This window comes from Lactuca saligna, chromosome 4 (genome assembly GCF_052625555.1).
Source record: "Lactuca saligna cultivar CGN05327 chromosome 4, ASM5262555v1, whole genome shotgun sequence".
In the NCBI taxonomy this organism is placed as follows: domain Eukaryota; kingdom Viridiplantae; phylum Streptophyta; class Magnoliopsida; order Asterales; family Asteraceae; genus Lactuca; species Lactuca saligna.
Window position 1 is genome coordinate 233,524,640 of NC_136420.1, and position 21,998 is coordinate 233,546,637.

The following is a 21,998-nucleotide window of genomic DNA, read 5'->3' on the forward strand; positions in this document are numbered from 1 at the left end:
CACTTATAACATATTAGTCCTTGATAATATCAAGTTCAGTCTTCAATATATTTTCTCAATAACTGAATATCAATCTTAAATAAAATGTTATTCAATCCTTAACCTTTTGGGCTTTAGTGTCACTTTTTTTACAATACAACATTTAAATTATGAAATTAGCTCCAATTTTTTTATAAACTTAAATAGATTATAAAAGAATAAAAAAAATTAAAATAATCAGTTCAAAACACAAAAGCATTGCTTAAACTAAAACTTAAATGGACTTACAATAATATTCTCAATATCAATAACAAAAATATCTTCCAAAAGACTTGATAAGTCTAAACATTATGCTAATAATTGCTAAAAACACTAAACTATCAAACTAAATAATAGTTCAGGAAGAAACACAAAAGTTGACATGAAGATTTCCTTGGCATATTTGCTCCTCTTGTTTATCCAACTTATGAACAATTGCCTATAATGTAACCATAACAAATCACATAAAATATGTAAGAATACCACTAATATCACACCACATTAAAGAACAATAACAAAAATAATGACACAACTTTCAAACTAATTAGACACAAATTAATGTACTAAAATATATAAAAATTTGAAGTACATAGATATATTACCTTCCAAAATGATAACAATATCTCCATGTTTGCTCAAACTTATAGTACCTCTTGCAAACCTATAATACAATTAACTAATGATAACCATGTGTAATAACACTAAGCAAACGAACATAAAAGCAGCGGTCAAAATTACCTTATTGCAATAAACTCATGATAAACAAACTAGTAGTGCATCATTTCCAAAAGAATCCATTAGTATCTGTGTATCTAAATATAAAAGAATCGCAATGGTAAAAGAGACAACTTGTGAAACCTTGGAATGAAAATACTTGTCAAGATAGTATGAAACAAAATATGAGTGTTTTTGTTCATAGTCAAGGAAATGGAAGTGTTCGTTTGAGAGTTTTTTTAGTACTTGGAAAGATAGTATCAAATTAACTATGATTCTCATCTCGATCTTGAATCTTATACTAACCAGGGAGGCCTTTGAGAGCAATGAAACAGAGGCAAGTGTATTAAACTAGCATCGGTCCTTTCACCTAGTCACATACACACATTCCGAATCAGCAAAATGTAACTATGGAAGAACATCAATTGAGATTACAGATTACGAGCGTGTACCTGGTTAGCAGCCAAATGAGCTTTCTCTTTCGCGATATCCTCAGGATCACCTTGCACATATTTACAACAATAAACTTCACATATTTACAGAAATCATGATTTTTAGAATCGTGGTTTTCAGAATTAAGCTTCACATTTTTACAGATATCGAGATTAATAAACTGAACTGATAAAGACTTGTAGAGTTCTTGGTTTTAGACTTTTAGTTGCAAAGTTAATTTAGCCGAGATGGTGAATGACTGAACAGAGATGGCCAGATACAAGAGATGACCTGCGATTGAGCGTAACATACAACTGCAAGAGATAACCGTCAACTGTAATTCCACCTACTTCTAAGCTGTAATCGATATTTCTGGTTAACTGGTAATGTGAGGGATGACTGGTCTGTGATGAGAATAAGAGAGTGATGAGAAGAAGAGAGTTCAGGGGAGAAGAAAGTGTCGGCGTTTTTTGGGTAAGATTGAATCGACAAAACCCTAAAAGAGACTAGGGTGAAAGTTCTTTTTTTTTTTTTTTAATTTACCAATATATATAAAAATTTAGAAAAATATGGGTATGGTACCGGTTATGTAAAAATGAAAATTGGAAGCCGTAAGTTCGATTTTTTTTAGTAGAGAATAGTCAATTTGAAACATATTTTATAATATTCAGATTAATCTTATAGCAGCAGAATAAAATTGTAAGGTAGATTCGGAATACAAATGTGGAACAAGAAGCTAAAATTCTTAAAATCAAACTAATTTAGAGTTGCACTCAAGTACCTTTAGGGGGAAGAGACGGTTGTGAATAGAGGTGACAACCTAGATCAACGACGAAGCGGTTCTGGCGACATAGAGCGAAGTTCATTGAGGGCAACTGCAACGTGGAAAGCGAGGATCTACAACGGTGGCATGGATCAAGGGTGTGGAAGCGATGAACAGAGGGTTTATGGTATCAAGAACTCATTGATCACTAACAAATACTCCGGACCAGTCATTGATAAGCGTCCCTATAAATCTAAATTGAGGCATGTCGATTAGAGACTGAAATTCAGTCCCTAATAAATATCCTTCTAACTAGTATTTGTGATTAATTCATCGGTCATTGTATTCGACATGTTAATTAGGATGAAATACAAAAACTTTAGTCCATGATAAGTGTCCATTTGAATGTAAAGTAATAGTACATGTCTATTAGAGACTGAAATTTAGTCTCTAATAAGTTTCTTTAAAAATGAAAACCACCGCAAGTCTATCAAGGACTAAAATTCAGTCCCTAAGAGGTTTCTCTCCATAGTAAAAATCGAGTGTGTATATCAAAGACTGAAATTCGGTCCCTAATAACATGACCTACAAAAGTAATTTTGTGCAAATATATAAGGGACTGAATTTCAGTCACTAATAGGTTTGTTCAGTCTCTAATGATTGACACATTGGAATCAGTTCCCAATAGTATCAAGGGCTGATTATTCAGTCCTAAATACATGATATCTGAGACTGATTAATCAGTCTCTAAATTTCTAGTTACAGATGTCCATTTTTCTTGTAGTGACAAAGAACTTTGTTTTTACAAACTTATTTACTCCTTTTAACAATATACTTTTATTATTGGAAACTTTTATCAAAACTTTGATTTCAATTCATGAACCAATATTATTTTGTTAAACTTGTGAGTACTCACCAACTATTTTTATAGTTGACGTTCGTTTTACATGCTTTTTCAAGAATCATCGAGTAAGTGGCACTTAGCGACACTTCATTGTTAGGAGCATTCGCATGTGTTGTATTCCAATTTTCATTGTAATTTCTCTTAAAAGTTATTCAAACCCATTATAAATTTGTAATGATTTTTAATACTATGGTTGGTGTTGTCTTTTAACTTTTGCTATGAAACCCTTTATACTGCCACGCCTCGTGTTTCCGCTTTAGCGGGGTGTGACAAAAAATGGTATCAGAGCCGAAGGTTATAGAGAATACCGGTTTTCCTTTGGAAAACCACAACTATAGCCAAAAAATTTCTAAACTTTTTTAAAATATAGAACATACTACTGGTATAACTAATTCGAGTACGCATTATTGGACTTTAATTAAGTATAGCCTGGCCAACTATGCTTAATTAACGAAAGTTAATGTGAGGCTGGAAACAATTATACTAGAATTATGTTCAAAACAATTTTCTACTTAAACTTTTGAAAAACAAAATTTTTCTCGGTGTGCGTACGTGCATCGTGTATTATAGGCATTCATCTAGATACACTTAGAAACTAAGTGCACTTTTATAACAATACCTTTAGTTAGAAATATTCTTACCCCTTATCAAGTGCTAGGTTAACCACTTAGGTTATATCACTAGCCACTGTAGGAGCAATGCACTTTATACTGAGAATGAGTATTCCTCGGTAGTTGTTGACTTTAGATGTAAGGTTAGTAGTTATATATACACAAGTAATAATCTTAAGTCGAAACCTATACCAATTATTCCTCAATACCTCCTTATCATCTTCGTACTAGAGTTACAACTAGGAAAGCTTTCCGATACCAACACAGATAAGAATTTGAGCATCGCGTAAGGAGATAGATGAGTCGCCACTATGCAATCACTTGGATACCATTGGCGGGCATTCCAGACTTGACTCATGAGGAGACACGGAGGTTTAACCGATACGTAAGACTTCTCTACTATGCTAGGAATTTAGCTTTAGGTTGTTTCCACCTTGAGCTTAAAACTTGACATAGGATATCCCTTTGACCTCTATAAAATCTCGTAAAATATATTGACACCATAAAACCTTTTTCAAACAATTTTTCTTGTCCTTTATCTTTGGGAAAAAGACATTGGTACTTGTTTTATACTCGCCTTCTATTCACCTTAGTATTTAGGTACGATCAGCTACACTAACATACTTATTCCTTACTTCTTAATCTTCCATCGAAAAATTATTTCGCTTCATCGGTTTTATTTATCATCGATAAAATATTTTATAACCACTTCATTCAACTTAATATACATTTCCTAACAATTTAAGCCATATTCTCGCTAAAACTCTTTTGACAACTTGCTTTAACTTAACGCTTTTCTTCAAAACTCAATTTAACCAATATGGGTTTTTAACATTGCTATCAATTTCAATTCAAATCCATTTCAATGGATAGATATGTTTTTAAGGGCATATAAACCATTTTAAACCTTGCTTACCATTTTGGAATGTTTTCGAAAAACTTAGAGACAATTTCTTTTATAAAAGTTTTTAGACTCTATGCTATAAAACTTAAACATATGACATTGAAGTTCATATTACATGTAAAAGCTTCACTAGGTCTTTCAAACCACTTTTGTTTTGGTTGACCACTTCCTCATTTAGGAATTATGCTTTACTTAAATGTGTTTTCTTAAAACCGAACATGATATTTTTACAACTTTCTACTCGAAATGTGCTTACAAAACATCACTAATGCATACATTTCAAAACATACCTTATTTGTATATTTTATTACAAATTAGTTATACAATTTGTAAAACTTCTAAAATATAAAGCATTGCAAAACTTAGTGTTCACTTTTAAATTTCCAGTGACGCACTTTCAACAATATATAATTACTCTTCTAAATCCATTGAGTCTTTACCTTATATGTTTTAACTATTATTGAACTCCATTCTAAAAAGTCAAATTCTCAGATTTTCAACTAACATTTGCAGTGCTTCTTCTTTTTCACAAATGAAGTTTAACTTAATAAGATAACTCGTGATTTTTAGCAAACATTCTAAGTCTCTCACATGTCTAGTTAATCATCAATATAAATCGAATATTGAAGTTTGAAATAGATCTCAACCTGGTTTTAAATCTACCTATATGTATTGTTCGTATAATTTTAACAATAACAATCATTGTTTCCGCTACCTTCCTTTTTCTTTCCCCAAAACTTTATTTCTCTCTTTCGTTCTGATTTTAGATCTCGCACGCCATAATATTAACATAATACATCGTCTCACTTTGTTTTTGTCTATTTTGCTTCTCGTGGTATCATGTTCGTACACATAAAGACTAGAAGTGTACCGTTTCATTTTGAGCAATTAATATGTGTATAATCATGAGACATAATTTTGATTTAGTCAACTATGATATATTCAATTACGAATTTTATCATATACATCTTGTTTTTATTCTGAAATCTACTATGAACAAGTGATCCTTTTTTACATTTTCTCTTTCGTTCTAAATTCGGAAACCTAATTTAAAATGTCATTTTCATTGTATTTTCTTACAATTAATACACAAGATGAATACCATTGCTCTTATCATTTTTCTAAATCCGAAAAATATAAGTGAAAGAATACTTTTTATTATGCTTCTTATTTTCTTTAAATAGATCAAAAGTCTTGAATTTTACTATTATATATTCTCTAAATGATTGTTTTTGTAGAAACGCTAAATTAAGAATCCACTATTTTCAATGATCGATATTTTTACACTTTCATAAACTAACATTCTACTTTGTAATCTTCATTGAGTTCCTAAACTCTCAACTTTGTTTTCATAAATATTCTGACTCGTAAGCTTGAATTTATCCTGAATTAGACAATTAGACAATTTTTCAAAAGAGTAATAAAAATATTTTTGTATGAATTCCCTTATTGATGACTTAAACCTGTAACCTTAATTTATCTTTTTGTTATTTTACTACTTCGTTTGATCGCCACACATGTATCTTCATTATCTTGGAATTATTACACATTTTGATAATAGTGAGATTACTTATCATTTCTAATCACTCAAATTGTTATCTAGACAAGGTGATTTAATTTATCATAAACTTGTATCGCCTCCATTTGCGACCATGACTCTCTAAATATATATATATATTCTTCGAATATTGTTTTATTATAGTAAGCGTAACCGTGGTAGTAAATGTTGCTTCGAAAATACTCGATCGTTTCGTAACCTATTTTATAGACGGCACTTAAATAGCCTTTACATTTGAGATGTACCAAAACCTCGTTGCTTACCCTTAGTGCGTATCTTTAGGAACTTACTCTCGATCACTTCTTTTTCATTCATGCTACACCTTCTTATTTTAGATTATATATATATATATATATATATATATATATATATATATATATATATATATATATATACTCCATATTTAGTAGCCAACCCAGAAGTGAACAAATTGTTCCTAATCTCTTCTTTATTAGGCGATAAATTTACACTAAGTGCCTATTTAGAATGTGACTTAAGCATCAATGCGGATTTAACGCTCAATGCAGTTGGTGCTTCAGCAAAACTTATACCGCTCTCCTAATTCAGATAATATCTAACTAGATGATCTTTTTTGAATAGGTCGATATGGTTGGATCATGATTCCATGACCCAAATTTTCCATAATCTAGATGAAAGAACTCGAATTAAGGAGACATTACTTTAATTGTATCCTAAAGAGATGTGCTCTTCCCTTGAGGAATTAACTTAAAATAATCAAAGAGCTCTTCACGTCACCACCTCTCTAACTATACAATTGTATTCGGCTGAGTTCTAATAGAATACGTCACGAATTGAATTTCGGGACGAAATTCTTTCAACCAGGGGAGACTGTGACAACCGTCAAAATTCGAGTCGGTTCTAGATTTGACTAGACTTAGTTGCACATATAGGCACTACACATACTAGACTTAGTAACTAGAAGCTAAGTTATAAGCAACTAGAAACTTGGAAACAATTAGAATCAATGGATAGTGTACTCAGATTTCACATTGATATGTGAATTCCACATCTACTGAGCTGTAGTGACTATCCATATTTGGGTCACTCTTTGACTCGAACAACATTTCATGAATCATATACACCCATCATGCACTTGACCTAGAAGTAGAAGTTAGGTCAAAGTCTCATAGAAACTTAAGTCAAAGTTGAAGAGTAGGACTAGTATACTTGATTCCTCAATTTCGCTTGAATCTCGAAACCACTACATAGAATGCCAATAAATCGATAAAATAAGTTACAAATACTATTGATAACTATAAAAGAGTTATAATACCATATAATAGTTTGAAGTCTCAAAAATACAATTCACTTTGATGTCTAAAGATTTATTAAACTCCAAAAACCTTAAAAACCCTAAAACCTAAATTTTATAAAGTATAACATCAAGAATCATATAAATTTTTTTATGAAACTTATAAAATTATCTTAAAATAATCAAGTTGGGAAATTAAGGAAATTATAGTTTAATATACCAACATTTATCCTTATTTTATAAGTGGAAAATCAAGGAGTTTATAAAACACTGTAAAGCTTAAGCATATTTTATAAAAACTTTAGAATTTTATTAAAAATTGGGGGAAATGATTTGAATGGAATTTATGAGAGAGAAATCCTATCTCCTCCTCCCAAAAATCAGACTCATCCCCCAATACACCATTTTCCCAAGTTATTAATCAATTTCACTCACCCACTCCATCTCTTTCTCTCTCACACTCCCGCACTTCATTTTCTCTCTATTCTCTCTTCCTCTCTCCCTCAACCACGAAATTCTCTAGAAAATGGGTCATAAAACACACCATGAACTCTAAATCTTAATCATCTTGAGGCGTTCTTAAAGGTAAACCCGAAAATCATTCATTTTCCTTCTCTTTTCCTTTAAGTTTTACTTGTTTTTCATGGATTTTCTCCATCTTCTACTCCATTCTAATGAAAGATCATGAACACATAAACATACACACACACAAACTCACGGTTTTGATGATGGTGGTGGTAGGATTTCACCTAAAAACAACACGCATGTTGTTAATGGTGAAATCCAAGGACCTAAACCTAAGTCAAAATCAAGGAAATGCACTTTTCTACATGTTTTGGTGGAAAAACACCACATGCACCCTATGTTTTCTCTCAAAAATGATTTTTGATCATATGAAACTCATTAATGATCTTCAAACAAACATGCGTGTGGTGATCTTCAACTTAGATGCTTGATGATCAAAGTATGTTGTTAAAAGCTTTCAAATATGTTCATAAAAGATTTATTCCCAAATAAATACCTAAAACTTCTTTTATGTTCAAAAGATATTTTTGCCAGAGTCCAACCAACAATATAAGATGATATGTAAATTTTTAGAAAATAATTCGTTTTTATCGAATTATTATAATTAATGCAAGAAAATAGGGTAATAAATCATATAAAATAGTTTATGTGGTCTATAAATCCTAGTTAAATTCGTAGACGACGCGTATGCTAAATAATGATCCTTAGTTAATTTTCATCGATTTTTGTTACTGTTAATATGGTTTTGAATTTTCTTTTCGTTTGGCTCCAATAAATCATAAAAGCACTTTAGAAACTTTTAAAATGATATATAACAATTTTCACAGTTGCTACCAGAGGTATAAGACTCAGAAAAATATTTTCAGAATTTTTTATAATGCATTCCTGTTTTTCCCTGATTTTTGTATTTATAATGGCCTAAAACTAGGAAAAATAGTTCTACTCATCCAAAATTCATGAAAATTTACCCTAAAACCATGTAGTATATTAGGAGGCTACATAAAAATTTTGATGATTTTTCTCTTCTGTATACTATTTTTCTCCTATTTTATACGATTAAATACATTTAAATACACAAAATCGGATTTCATTATATGAAAACCACACTTGGTATTTTTCCCATAATATTTACTCTGTAAATGAAGTGTACACAATTTTTAATAATTTACTTTAACTGTTTAGTAATTATTATTCAGTTAATGATTATTTAAGAGGATTAAACAAGGAAAAATAGAAACACTAATTGAAAAGTATCTTTTATATTTTTCACAACTTTTACATGTATAATAAAAGTGTTACAAAAATTTTGGGCAATTTTGGAGACTGTTTTCTATTTATTTCAACTTTTATTAGAATTAATGCTCAAAAATCATAAAATAGGGTTAAACAGCTTAGAAATCGATTTCTTTATTTTTTCCAGCTTAATAATGTTTAATAACAGTAATTCAAAAAGTTTGGGTAATTTTGGAAACTGTTTTTATTGATTTTAGTTTTTATTAGAATAAATGCATAAAAATCATAAAAATTGGTTAAACAGTTTAGAAACTCATTTTTATATTTTTCACAGATTAACTATGTGTAATAATAGTTGTAAAACTTCTTTGGTGAATTTTTGAAACTGTTACCTATTTATTTCTATTTTTCTAGAAAAAATACACAAAAATTAGAAATATTTTATTAAAGTTTTTGACAACACATATTAATATTTTTCCTAGATTATGTACAGTGTAAAATAGTTACAAAAAAATTATAAGAATTTTTTATGATAATTTACTATTTTTCCATGATTTTATGATTATTAATGGAATTAAATGGTGAAAAATAGTTAGACAAATCAAAAATTCAAGAACGTTTATCTTAAGGTCTTTGAATTCAATTAAAACTGAAAAGCAAAGTTTGGGAAAGTTAAAAACTAAATTGATTTTGTTTTGAATATTTAATCATTGGAACACCTTTAAAATGTTAAATATTAATATTTCAATAATGGAAATTTTCAACTTAAATATTTATATAACAATTGATTCTTTGAAACTTAATTTCCACAGAAAAATGTTTGTAACTTATCAATATTAAATTTTGACATAATATTGGCATAATTCTATTGTAGTAGTATGTATACTAGCACTACTAGAAAAACAGCCTTTTACGACGCTCATTGCGCGTCAAGGAAGGCCTTGTCATAAAGAGAGATGACGCGCTTTTGCATGTCGTCTATAGACGACGCTCATTTACAACGCGCAATTACGACCTGCGTTTACGACACACAATGCGTATCAAGGAAGGCCCTGTCATAAAGGAAGACGACACGCATTCATGTGTCGTAACCTTACGACGCGCGTATTAATGACACGCAATGCGTATCAAGAAAGTCCCTGTCAAGAAAGGTCATGTCGTAAATGAAGATGACACACATTTTTGCGTATCATAATTTTAAATATTTAAAAAAAATGTTATTTATAGATTTACTAATTTTCAAATTAAATAATACATTAAAAATCTCATAATACAAAATAAAATACCATAAATAACAAAGATAATTCATTTCACTAATATGTCAAATACAAATAATTATTCCAAAAGTGAGTAAATGTTATAAAAAATGAACTCATTTATATACAATTGCATCATCTAGCTTACTGTGTGCCAACAACTCTCTGTGTGTTTACTTTTGCTTGAGTCTCGTTTCCTCCAAAGCTTCTATCCATGCAAAAATATGATATCTTGAGTCTGGTTTCAAGAACCAAAATCACCTTCAATCACCTAATTAAACTCTAATGTTGGTAGACTGGGAGTTCCAGAATCAAGTTTACATCCATCACCTTCAATCACTCAATTAAACTCTAGATCTTCTGTTGTTTGAAAGAAATTGGTGTTTGTAATCTATGAACAAAAAACGCAAAGACCAAGGTTAACATTTTCTATATAGAAAGCACAACTAGACATATGAATATATAATACGCAACATAAACATTTTCATGAAAATGATATAGACAAATAAGTAAGAGTGATGATATTGATACCTTAATTACACCATTGGTGAACGAAAATTTAATTGGTTGATAGCAATACTTGACCTCTGAAAGCAAATATACAAAAGATCGCATCATAATTAGCTCAATGGTTTAAGCTACCAAATTACCTTTGAGAACCAACCAGGTCTACCAAATTTAACCTTCCAAACCAAAGGGAATCACGGAATCATTTTCCCAATGACTTTCCACAATGCAGGTGAACACTATGTGATCGGCTGCTCTTGTTGTTCATATCTGCTCCTGCCACTTGTATATTTGCAGCACCCTGATAAAGCATGAAAACTAATTTTAAATCCAATATAATCATAAATAAGAAGTAACAAAGTGTAAACTTTCACTATATTCACACACCTGTAGTAGAAGCTTGAGGAATTCATCAACGTTTTGACACGATAGCTTAAAAAATAGATATGGGCAAATTTGGAAATTGAAAGACATACTTCCCTCTAAAGTTCTTATCTGGTAAGACATATTTTGACACGCACCCCCTTGTAGCAATCTTCTCTATATTTTTCTTTAAATCTTCTACATATTCCTTTAGCTTCTTAATTACATCTAGCACACTAAAATCATATCACAACGTTACACTATAACAAAATATAAAGTAAAAAAGACACCATAAATAACAAAAAATAAATTAAAAGACGAATAAGCTCACTTGTAAAAATGGGTCAGCCTCACATCTCCTAAAATCGTGCAATCAACAGGAATTTGATTGATCCCACCTCTGGGTCTGTAAGTGAAATAGCTCACCTCAACTGCATTCTTTATCTGCGATGATTTTGGAATAGACATAAAGGAAACCCCATTAACTTTAAGCTGGAAAACCTGCCACAAGAATCATAAGATTTAAGCTTTCTGAATTCTAATTGATATAACATTTACTTACTAAACTAGCACATAAATTATACTATTTGTAATATTTGTTCAAAGTGGTTAAGGGATTCTTGTATGAAAACCCCAAAAAGGATTTCGAAGCCAAGTTGAAAATCAGTGAACGCACACCTGTAAGTCTTCGGGTAAACTGCAACGCTTCAAATAAATGATCATAACACCAAAATTATTATTTATACTCTCAAGTAACTAATTGATACTTGATAGATAAAACTTAAAAAGTGTGTAAAAGAAAGGTAACCTTGTAAGAAACAGCCTTGCAAATTCAGATTTGCCTCTAAGGATACAATGATGGAGTGGTGTCTGGCCTGTTGATCCTTGGGCTTTCGTACGAAAACTTTTAAAGCATATTGCACCCAACAACAACGCAACAGATTTCAATCACACCATAGAGATACATACATACATACTACAACACAACTATAAATTAGAACAAAGATAAAACCTTTGCATGGATGAACTTCTCCTTCACAGCTATGGAATCAGAAGGACTAGGTTTACAGAAATAAAGAAGTTGGGGCTTATCAGAAGAAGACTTGTAAAACCTTCGAAAAAACTAAAACTAAAATGAGAGCACAAATCATAAAGAAGAAATGATGTAGGGGGCAGGGCAGGGTGTTTACCCAGTAGGAACCAGTTTTGTAATTTACTCTAACTGTTATAACCCTTGATTAAAAAATAGGAGAAATTTGGAAATTTGATACCTATGGTATCCAATTTTTTTTGTTTTGTTTTGGTACAAGGGCAAAATTGTCATTTCAAAAAAACTAACAGCTGAGTAGTTAGATTAACGATCCAGGCAGTAAAACCTATATGAAACCTTGTAATAAGGATCAAAACTGCAAAAAGAAACGATCCAGGCACTAAAACCTATATGAACCAGTTTTGTAATTTACTCTAACTATTATACCCTTTGGAAGCAAAGCCTCTAAAATCTGCAGTTTTTGGATAAAGAAACATGGTTCAAAACATTCCAAGATATAAACTTTATTAAGGAAGTCCCATTGAAACGTGTAGTTCAGTATCATGGAAAGAGAGGGGCAGAAAAGTAAATTTAGTTGGGAGTTTTAATGGCTGAAAACAATGGTCAATGGATACCTCATTCATTTGCCAATGACTGTAATACAAAGTCAGCTTGCATCTCACAAGTTCAAATGGTGATCTTGTTAAGCATGCCTGAAGAAAACAGATCATAAAACACATATAATAAGCTCATGAATCGGGAAAAGATAAGTTGGAATAAATTGATGTTTGTTTTTTAAATAATAAATTAAATTAGCCTTAATATGAATTCATACATTTAGGGGGGAGTTTGTTTTTTAAAATTATTAACCACTTACTGGACTAAAATGTCTAACCTGGTGCCATAGCTCTTACCAATGACATAAATCCATGACTTCAAAAAAAAAATTTATATGTAATATTTCTTTTTTAATGTATTTGAAAATTAAGTAATTCATTCTGCATATGGAATACCTACCAAGGTCAAGGCAACAAATTGTTTTTAATTTCTTTGCTTTATCGGGTTTCTGGTCCATGCTGGTATGTTTGTGACTGGTGTATATATATATATATATATATATATATATATATATATATATATAATAAAACATTTTACTTTTTTAAATAACTCCAAGCAAAACTATTGGCAAACCTCTACTCGGGTAGCCCTACTGGCTAAAAGCCTTTCTTTAAGTTCTGCTATTTCAGGATTCAAACATGAAAGGAGAGTCTTTTCCTCTAGGCTTAAATGATTAACAAGTTTTTTTCTCATTTCTTCTCTTTTCATATCAATATTATTTTTTTACTTGCTCCATTGGAGTCTCCACATTTGCAAGCAACTTCCTCTGAGTCCTGTTGTATTACTAAGAAGACTAGTAGTTCCTTATGCCATGCCTATGATGAGTCCTGCTCGACTCTGCAAAAACCAAAATTAGTACTTATTTCTTAATAATATTTATGTTTCAAAGGCTGCAAAAGTAGCAACATATTATAAATGTGATGTGATGATATTACCTTCATAAAGCTTTTGGCCGGAACTGAGAGGAAATATTTGATGCCAACTCCCACACTCCTTGCGAAATCCATGGGATTTTCTATTACACCAGCAGAGCCAAAAACCTAAAGAGAAATATGATGGAATTTTAACAGCATTGTAATTGTAAAAAATAAAATTTAACTTCACGTATAAAAAAATATCTAACCTTGTATATATAAATAGAGAAATAACAAATATTTAGATGAATTACTGTTGAAAGAAGAGTACTTGAACACCAAAAAAGCCATGTTAATAGGAGACACACTGTCATGGATTTATCTAAAAATTTGACTTTTTTAATTCATGTTTCTATCAGAATTTGTTAAAATTAGGGAAGAACAAGAACAGTAAGAGGAAACCCAAACGAATTTAATAGTAAAAAGTTCAACGCCACATGCAAACATGTTATGAGCTGTAATTTGTACTCAAATCCCATGATTTTATCTAAAAATAAGAACTTTATTGTTCAAATCTCGAGCAAAACATATCAATAACATCAATCGATGAAAATAAAACAAATTAAACATCAACACTAGGAAACCCATAGCAAATCATACAAAACTTTTCCAAAGTTGGAGCTTTTTTTCTTCATATTTCAAGCCAAATATGCCGAAAGTGACAAAAAGAAAGCAACAAATTCATTATGAAAACACATGAAATTCAACTCTGAAAAAGCGATAGCCTATATGCGTACAAAATCAGAAGATTCTATCAACATGACTACGAAGGATATCAATCATAGTCAAAGTACCTAAAAAGTCAGCTATAGAAACAAAAAGAAAAAAAAAATCAATGAATGAATAGACCCCAGTTCATAATACATATTTTCAAGGAGACTTAAAATTCGAAATGGAAGTTAAAACTTGAAAACTAACAAAAAGCATTAAATTTATTATTTCTTACAGATTTCCCAGGATTATACTTATAACCACTTGAAAACGATAAATATTCTGAAATTATGTTGAGTAAGGAATGGATGACAAAGACAAGTTTTGAAAACATTGGCTTGCCTTGGTTGAATTCTTGAATCACCAATAAAGCACATCCAACTCTTTTGTCTACAAAATTGACTTTTGGTTATGAAATTTCCAAACAAAACCTCATTTTATTCAAAAATTAGAAGAATTGAAATCTGTATAAATAAACAACCTTACGTTTTCTCAAGCGCATTGCTGCTTACCACTCATTAGAGGTGAGTCTTTCCTCATAGCTACGGAAAAGAGCATCGCATAATGAGCAAGTTGGAAATGTGTTTGGCCTTGTCTTGCAACTGACTTCTTGTCTGTTGACTAGTGTTTGTCAGCAAGGTTGACCGCGTTTTTTATATACTTCTCCAAGATAGTCCTAGAGCTAAAGGGCAGAATGGTAAAGTTAGCTTCATTGTCTTGCAATATTTAAGAAGACAAATTGAGAATATGGTTAACAATTATATTTTATAACTAACTTGCTAGAACGTGTTTCAGCCAGCCATTTTCCAACTAGACGATATACATCTGCTGCCGCCTCATTCATTTTGCGATTTTGAGAGATGTACTTTGCAAGATTAATTGCCATCTCATATTGACCTTGGGCCCGCAGAAGCTTTGCTTCTTCAATCTAGTTAGAATAAAAATTATATATTAAGGAAGGAAAAATAAAAGGGTCGGTGATGAATAATGATGTTATTGAAACGCATACCCTTCCAAGCCAATAGAGTTTAGAATATTCTCCCTTCATATCTCTGACAATCTTCATCTATGGATGAGATAGATGAGAGAAAAACTTAGAGAGTGAAGAGTGAAGTCGGATTTAGGAGAATTTGTACTAGTTTTAGGGTTTCCTTCGGTTACTCCCTTCACATCTCTAACAATCTTCATCTATGGAGGAGAGAGATGAGAGAAAACTTGGTGGAGGGGGAGAGATCAGAAGGTGGATGCATCAATTAGGGAGAAAACAAACTCAGAGAGTGAAGAGTGAACTCGGATTTAGGAGAAGTAGTACCATTTTTAGGGAGAAATCGAACCAGTTGGTCTTCATTGTTGATCTTCTCTGTCGCCATTACTGGCTCCTGAATAGAGAGAAAGGGTAGGGTTTAGGCTGATTTAAGGATTCATAGTCGCATGTGTGTAGAGGTGAGCCTGAGCTCGCCGACGAGGTTAGGTGAGATAGAGGTTGTCGGTGAGACTCATCAGGTCGTTGATTGAAAAGCACTCGTGTGGAATGGAAAAGCGTTTTGAATGATAGCGTTTTATGTGTTCTTCAAAAAAAGCCCTAGAATGAATAGCCCATGTGATTGTTTTTATCAGAAATTATTTAACCTGGAAGAAGGATTGACATGCAGCCTCACAATTCTTTAGGGTTCTTTGGGAGAGGATTTTAGAAGGAGAAGAAGGACACACATTAGGCGGGGTGTTCAATTTTTTGAGATCATTTCCCCCCATCAGTTATTAAAAACAAATGAAGAACGCGCCTTCTTAAAAAAAACATAAAGCGACAACTTTACACGATGCGCTTTTTATTATAGGTGCCATTCGTGTTTTTTTTGGACACTAATTTTAAGGCACGCAAAAAATGCGTGTCCACTATCCTTCAAAATTTAGAAAACTGACATTATTTTTAGGACGCACAAAAAATGAGTATTGCAGATTCATGCGTGTCATTGTTTGCGCATCGTAAAAGGCTGTTTTCTAGTAGTGTAGTGTTAGATTTCGATTAGACACTCATTAGTGTGTAACATCGTTGTAGGAAAATGATAGTCGTACGAGTGGAGCGTAGTTCAAGTCACCATTTGCATCATCTCAATGCATTGTGAGTATTCACCACTCCCCTATTTTCGGTTTTTAAATGTTTTGGGGTGGAAAAGCATGTCCTAAACTTTTTATGTTCGTTGTATTTATAATTGACTCGTATAAACTTGGTTGAAATGTTTTGCATATTGTGAGTATTCACGTACTCCCCTATTTTTAGTTTTTATATTTTAGGGTGGAAAAACATGTCCCGAAAAACTATTATTTGAAAGTTTTATTTAAATTGATTTGTATCAAATATGATTGTTGTTTTATTGCTATATCTCTCTATGTATGTCTATGCATCACGGAACATGAGAACTTATCGTATTAAGGCCTTTCCCTTATCTCTAACCATTAACTCTTTGAGCCAATGGTTATTATGGATAGCGCCATTAGGAATTGACAACTCTTCACTCGCCCTATTGTTGGAGTGTATGATACCATATTAATCTATGGAACGATAAGCATAGATCTTGATAGGGCTTTAGTCATAGGTTTGGTTAAGAACTCATTGTTTGCACATACACATACAAACTTGTTACTTATTATAGCAATAAACTTGTTTATTAATTATAGCAATGAACTTTGTATCTCATTACAACAACGAACTTTTAATACTGAAAACTTGTATACATGTTTTAGCAATGAAATTGTTTGCTCCTTGTAGCAACAAAATTGATTGCTCATTTTAGCAATGAAACTTGTTTACTCGTTTGAGTAACGAACTTTATCTTCCATGAGAATATGAATGTTGCATCTTATTTGGTCAACATACATTATCTCTCATGATGACAAAGAAGTTTGTTTTTACAAACTTATTTACTCCTTTTAAAAATATACTTTTATTGTTGGAAACTTTTATCAAAACTTTGATTTCAATTCATGAACCAATATTATTTTGTTAAACTTGTGAGTACTCACCAACTATTTTTATAGTTGATGCTCGTTTTACATGCTTTTTTAGGAATCATTGAGTAGGTGGCACTTAGGGACACTTCACTGTCAGGAGCATTCGCATGTGTTGTATTCCAATTTTCATTGTAATTTCTTTTAAAAGTTGTTCAAACCCATTGTAAATTTGTAATGATTTTTAATACTATGGTTGGTGTTGTCTTTTAACTTTTGCTATCAAACCCTTTATACTGCCACGCCTTGTGTTTCCGCTTTAGTGGGGTGTGACAACTAGATCTTCAATTCTCATTTAGGTTGTTTTGGCTAAAAAATGCTCGATTTAAAATTCAATTTTCGGGTTGTATACTGTTATGCGAAATCTTGGAAAACTCATAACTTCCTCATACGAAGTTAGATTTTGACGTTCTTTTTATGCACGCTCTCATTTTAGTGTATACTAAAATTTTAATTACGATTTATAAGGCTAAAAAGTAGTTTATCAAAAATTCACATTTTACATTATACAGTGTCGTGTCGGTTTAGTCGTGTCACACCCCGAAAACCGAAGGCGGAAACATTTTCGGGGTTGACTCCACGTTGAGTATCAAATCCAATGCACATAGTAAGTAAAGTAAAACAACCATTACATTACATAAGGAAGAGTTTTACAATTGTTTCAAAAGTAAAGTTGTACAGTTGTGATACATAATATATATATATATATATATATATATATATATATATATATATATATATATATATATATATATATATGAACAAAATGAAACGGATCTTCCGAGTACTCCGTCTTCGGAGAAAAAGGATCTTCAGGTACCTGTTCTAACGCTGACATGAGGACAAGCGGTTTGAAAATCAGCATAACGCTGGTGAGTTCATAAGCAATTTTTGTTTATGAAATGTTCAAGTTTCCTTTCTGTTTCTGAAATGTTATGCACACCAAGAAAATCCCGTATTTTCTTAAAAAGGTTGGTTATTGTTTGTCAACATGTAAAGTAAAGTTGTACACTGAAAACATGTTTTCTCTTGTGTAAATGTACAGTTAGGTTATCTGGTTTGACATATTGTCCTGGTTATGTACCAATATATTCCCAGGAAAGTCCCATACTTTCCTGATTGTGTTACCAATTGTGAAAGATGTAAAGTTATCCTGTTTGTTACCCTTTTCTAGTTAAGTAAACGTTTCCCCCAGGAAAGTCCCATACTCTCCTGAATGTTGGTTATCAATGTAAAAGATGTATTTGTCAGACGTGGTTATGTTCAATGTTTTCCCCAGGAAAGTCTCATACTTTCCTGAATGTTGGTTATCACTGTAAAAGATGTATTACGTTATTCATTATCACTCTCAAGTAAATCTCTGTTATCCTAATTGCGAGTTCCATAACCATACAATAGACTAGATATGGCAATAAGTAGTCCACATCACCTTATGACTTTCGTCACCCTTGAACCATTTCAGTTCGGCTGTAGTTAGCAGCCAGGTGTGGGGTAGTCATCCCCGTATATATCTATACACTCAAGTCACGTTCTCTAAATCCCAAAGATTCTGGTTACGGGTGCAGTCCTCCACTCGCGTATCTCTGTGGAGTGTTCGCCGAGGACGTGTCTCCAATCATACAGGACTAACAAATTTACTAGTAATAATATGATAGTCCTCCACTCGAGTATTTCTGTGGAGTGTTACCGAGGAAAAAACAGTACAGGTTTTGTGTTCAAATGTTCTAATGTCATGCTTTTAACTGATAAAATGTGGAAAACCATTTGTGAAATATATATAAAACATAACAGTTTAAAATCCATTTCATAAATATATGTTTACGTGATCTGCATGTTCAATCGGTTATCAGTTGTAGCAATCAGTGTTAAAAGCATATAAGATGTGAAACACAGACATGAAAACATGTTTTGAGTACAAGTAATCCCTTGTACTTTGCTTGTGTTCCCCCCTGAAAACAGTGAAAACAGTGAAAAAGGGTAGGGGTATGAACTCACCAGACGAGAAGATGCAACTGTTTCGGACACTAAACGTTGGTTCGAGGCTTGTTAACACGCAAGGTTCCTATGTAATATGAAATGGTACCCAAAGGTATCTAATTAGACTTTAAACGACTAATTATATAGGATAATACACTCCAATGAATTAAAACACCTCAAAACGAGTGTTTGGAGTGACCCGGGTGACATCTTCGGACGTGTAATGATGCGAGGGACTTGGAAAATGAGTTTACTCATCAAGAGTAAACTTCCTAATGGAGTTTTCGGCCATATACCCTAACACACATGAGTTAACGGCCGCGAACTCATGTTTGGGTAGTTTTGAGTGTTTAATGGCTTGAATGGACATGGGGATTGCTAGAATGGATTTATCAAATGCCTTGGATTAATTTTTTATGGACTTCTACACCATTTATGGGAGTTCACGGCTGTAAACATGGAGTTTACGGCCATAAACTCCCCCAAGCTCAAACCAAAACTAATTTGAGGTGCTTAGGACAATCACATGTGATTCTAGTTGATTTTCCAAGGCTTGGTATGACTTTAGGGCACCATTTAACACACAATTAGGAGTTTACAGCCTAGGAGCATGTGCTATGGCCGTAAACTCTCAAATGGAGAGTGCTTGATGTGTTTAAGGTCCCCAAAACATTTTTAGATGGTTCTAGGATTTATTCCAAGGCTATTGGTGAAGTTACAAGGCATTCTAACATGTTTAAAAGAGTTTACTCCCCATGTTTGAGGTGTTTACGGCCCAAGCATATGTCTTGGCCGTAAACTCTCATTTGTCCCTCAAAATTCAAGTTTAAGGTGTTCCAAGTCCAGGTTTGTAAGCCTCAAGGTCGTATCTAAGTCCCAATGTTGGTTTGGAAGGGTTAACTTGCTCAAAAACCCCAATATTATGTGTTTACGGCCCAAGCAGGCTCTTTGGCCGTAAACACATGTTCCAGGTCCAAAATCACAATTTAAACACGGATTTGAAGGCCTAAGAGGTTGAATAACAAGTTAGGAAGGTTACCTCTATGATTTGAAGCCTTAAATCTATGTTTTTGGACCATAATCTTGGAGGAGGAGAGAGGTTAGAGAGAGAGTAGTGAGATGAAGCCAAAAGCTTCAAATGAAGGCTTAGAACACTTTATATAGTGTCTAAGTTTTGGACACAGTGGAATTCTACCCGATACCGGCGTTAGGCGGGGCTTTTGGTCGCACCCGATTAAGTTACAGTAACCCGATATGGTTGATTTTAGAAATGTTCCGATCACTAGAATGGGGTGTTAGAATGAGTTCTAAATGCATTAAGACACCCATTAAGTCATATTAGATACGTACAAATTAATGACTTAATTAAATGATGAAATCGGAATCGGATTTGAAAACGACGATTGGTTGATCGAATTGAATTACGAAAAGAGTTACAAGTAATGATACAAAATTTCAGGTTGTTACATTATCCCCCCGTTAGAGGGAATTTCATCCCGAAATTCAAAGTTAAGACACAGGACAAGATACGAATGATGGATCTAGAAAGAGTTGTGGATACTTCTATTTCATTGAGTCTTCCCGCTCCCAAGTGAATTTCGGTCCCCGCTTTCCATTCCAGCGAACCTTCACTAACGGGATACGACTTTGCTTTGTACGTTTGACTTCTCGATCAATGATTTCGATCGGTTCCTCCACAAAGTTGAGGTTTTCATTGATCTCGATCTCGTCTATGGGAATCACTAGGGTTTCATCGGATAGGAACTTTTTGAGATTTGAGACATGGAAGACAGGATGAATGTTACTGAGTTCGTGAGGTAAATGAAGTTTATAGGCTACCGGATCGATCCTGGTGAGGATCTCGAAGGGTCCAATGTACCTAGGGTTAAGTTTTCCACATTTACCAAAACGTACAGTGCCTTTCCAGGGCGAGACTTTCAACAGGACACGGTCTCCAACCTGGAATTCTAGAGGTTTCCGACGGTTATCAGCGTAAGTCTTTTGGTGATCTCGTGAAGCTTACAATCGGTCTCGGATTTGTATGATCTTTTCGGTGGTTTCGCGGATAATTTCAAGACCAGTGAGAGCACTGTCGGGGACTCGACTCTTGGCTAACTGTGTATCCCCCACCTCGGCCCAACACAGAGGGGATCTGCACTTACGACCAGATAGGGCTTCAAACGGAGCAGCCCTGATGTTGGTGTGGTAACTGTTGTTGTATGAGAATTCAATCAAAGATAGATGTGTGTCCCACAACTTTTCAAAGTTAATGAAACATGCGCTAAGCATGTCCTCCAGGGTTTGGATTGTTCTCTCACTCTGTCCATCGGTCTGAGGATGATACGCCGTGCTCATATCTAGCTTGGTTCCAAGGGCTTTCTGAAGGGACTGCCAGAATCTGGAGGTAAACCTGCTATCTCGATCAGATATAATGGATGCAGGTACACTGTGCAGTCGAGCTACCTCCTGGACGTAGATTCGAACGAGTCTTTCCATCTTGTATGATTCTTTGATCGGAATGAAGTGAGCGGATTTTGTCAAACGATCGACAATTACCCAAATGGTATCGTACCCACTAGGACACTTGGGTAGTTTGGTGATGAAATCCATGGTAATCATCTTCCATTTTCATTCGGGGATCTCGGGCTGTTGGAGCAGACCTGAGGGTTTCTGGTGCTCAA

General features: G+C 33.0%; 1 long non-coding RNA gene across 2 annotated transcripts; it reads right to left on the minus strand.

The window, feature by feature from the left end:
* Positions 1 to 220: 220 nt before the first annotated feature.
* On the minus strand, positions 221 to 1,683 carry LOC145039052 (uncharacterized). 2 transcript variants are annotated; one of them, XR_013679710.1, is made up of 6 exons: positions 1,456 to 1,683; positions 1,185 to 1,234; positions 1,039 to 1,102; positions 757 to 830; positions 621 to 679; positions 221 to 457 (listed from the first exon to the last, which is right to left on the minus strand). It is a non-coding gene; the product is annotated as an uncharacterized LOC145039052 (long non-coding RNA). The 2 variants fall into 2 exon arrangements; XR_013679709.1 differs by having other exon boundaries at positions 1,185 to 1,682.
* Between the last annotated feature and the right edge of the window lie 20,315 nt (positions 1,684 to 21,998).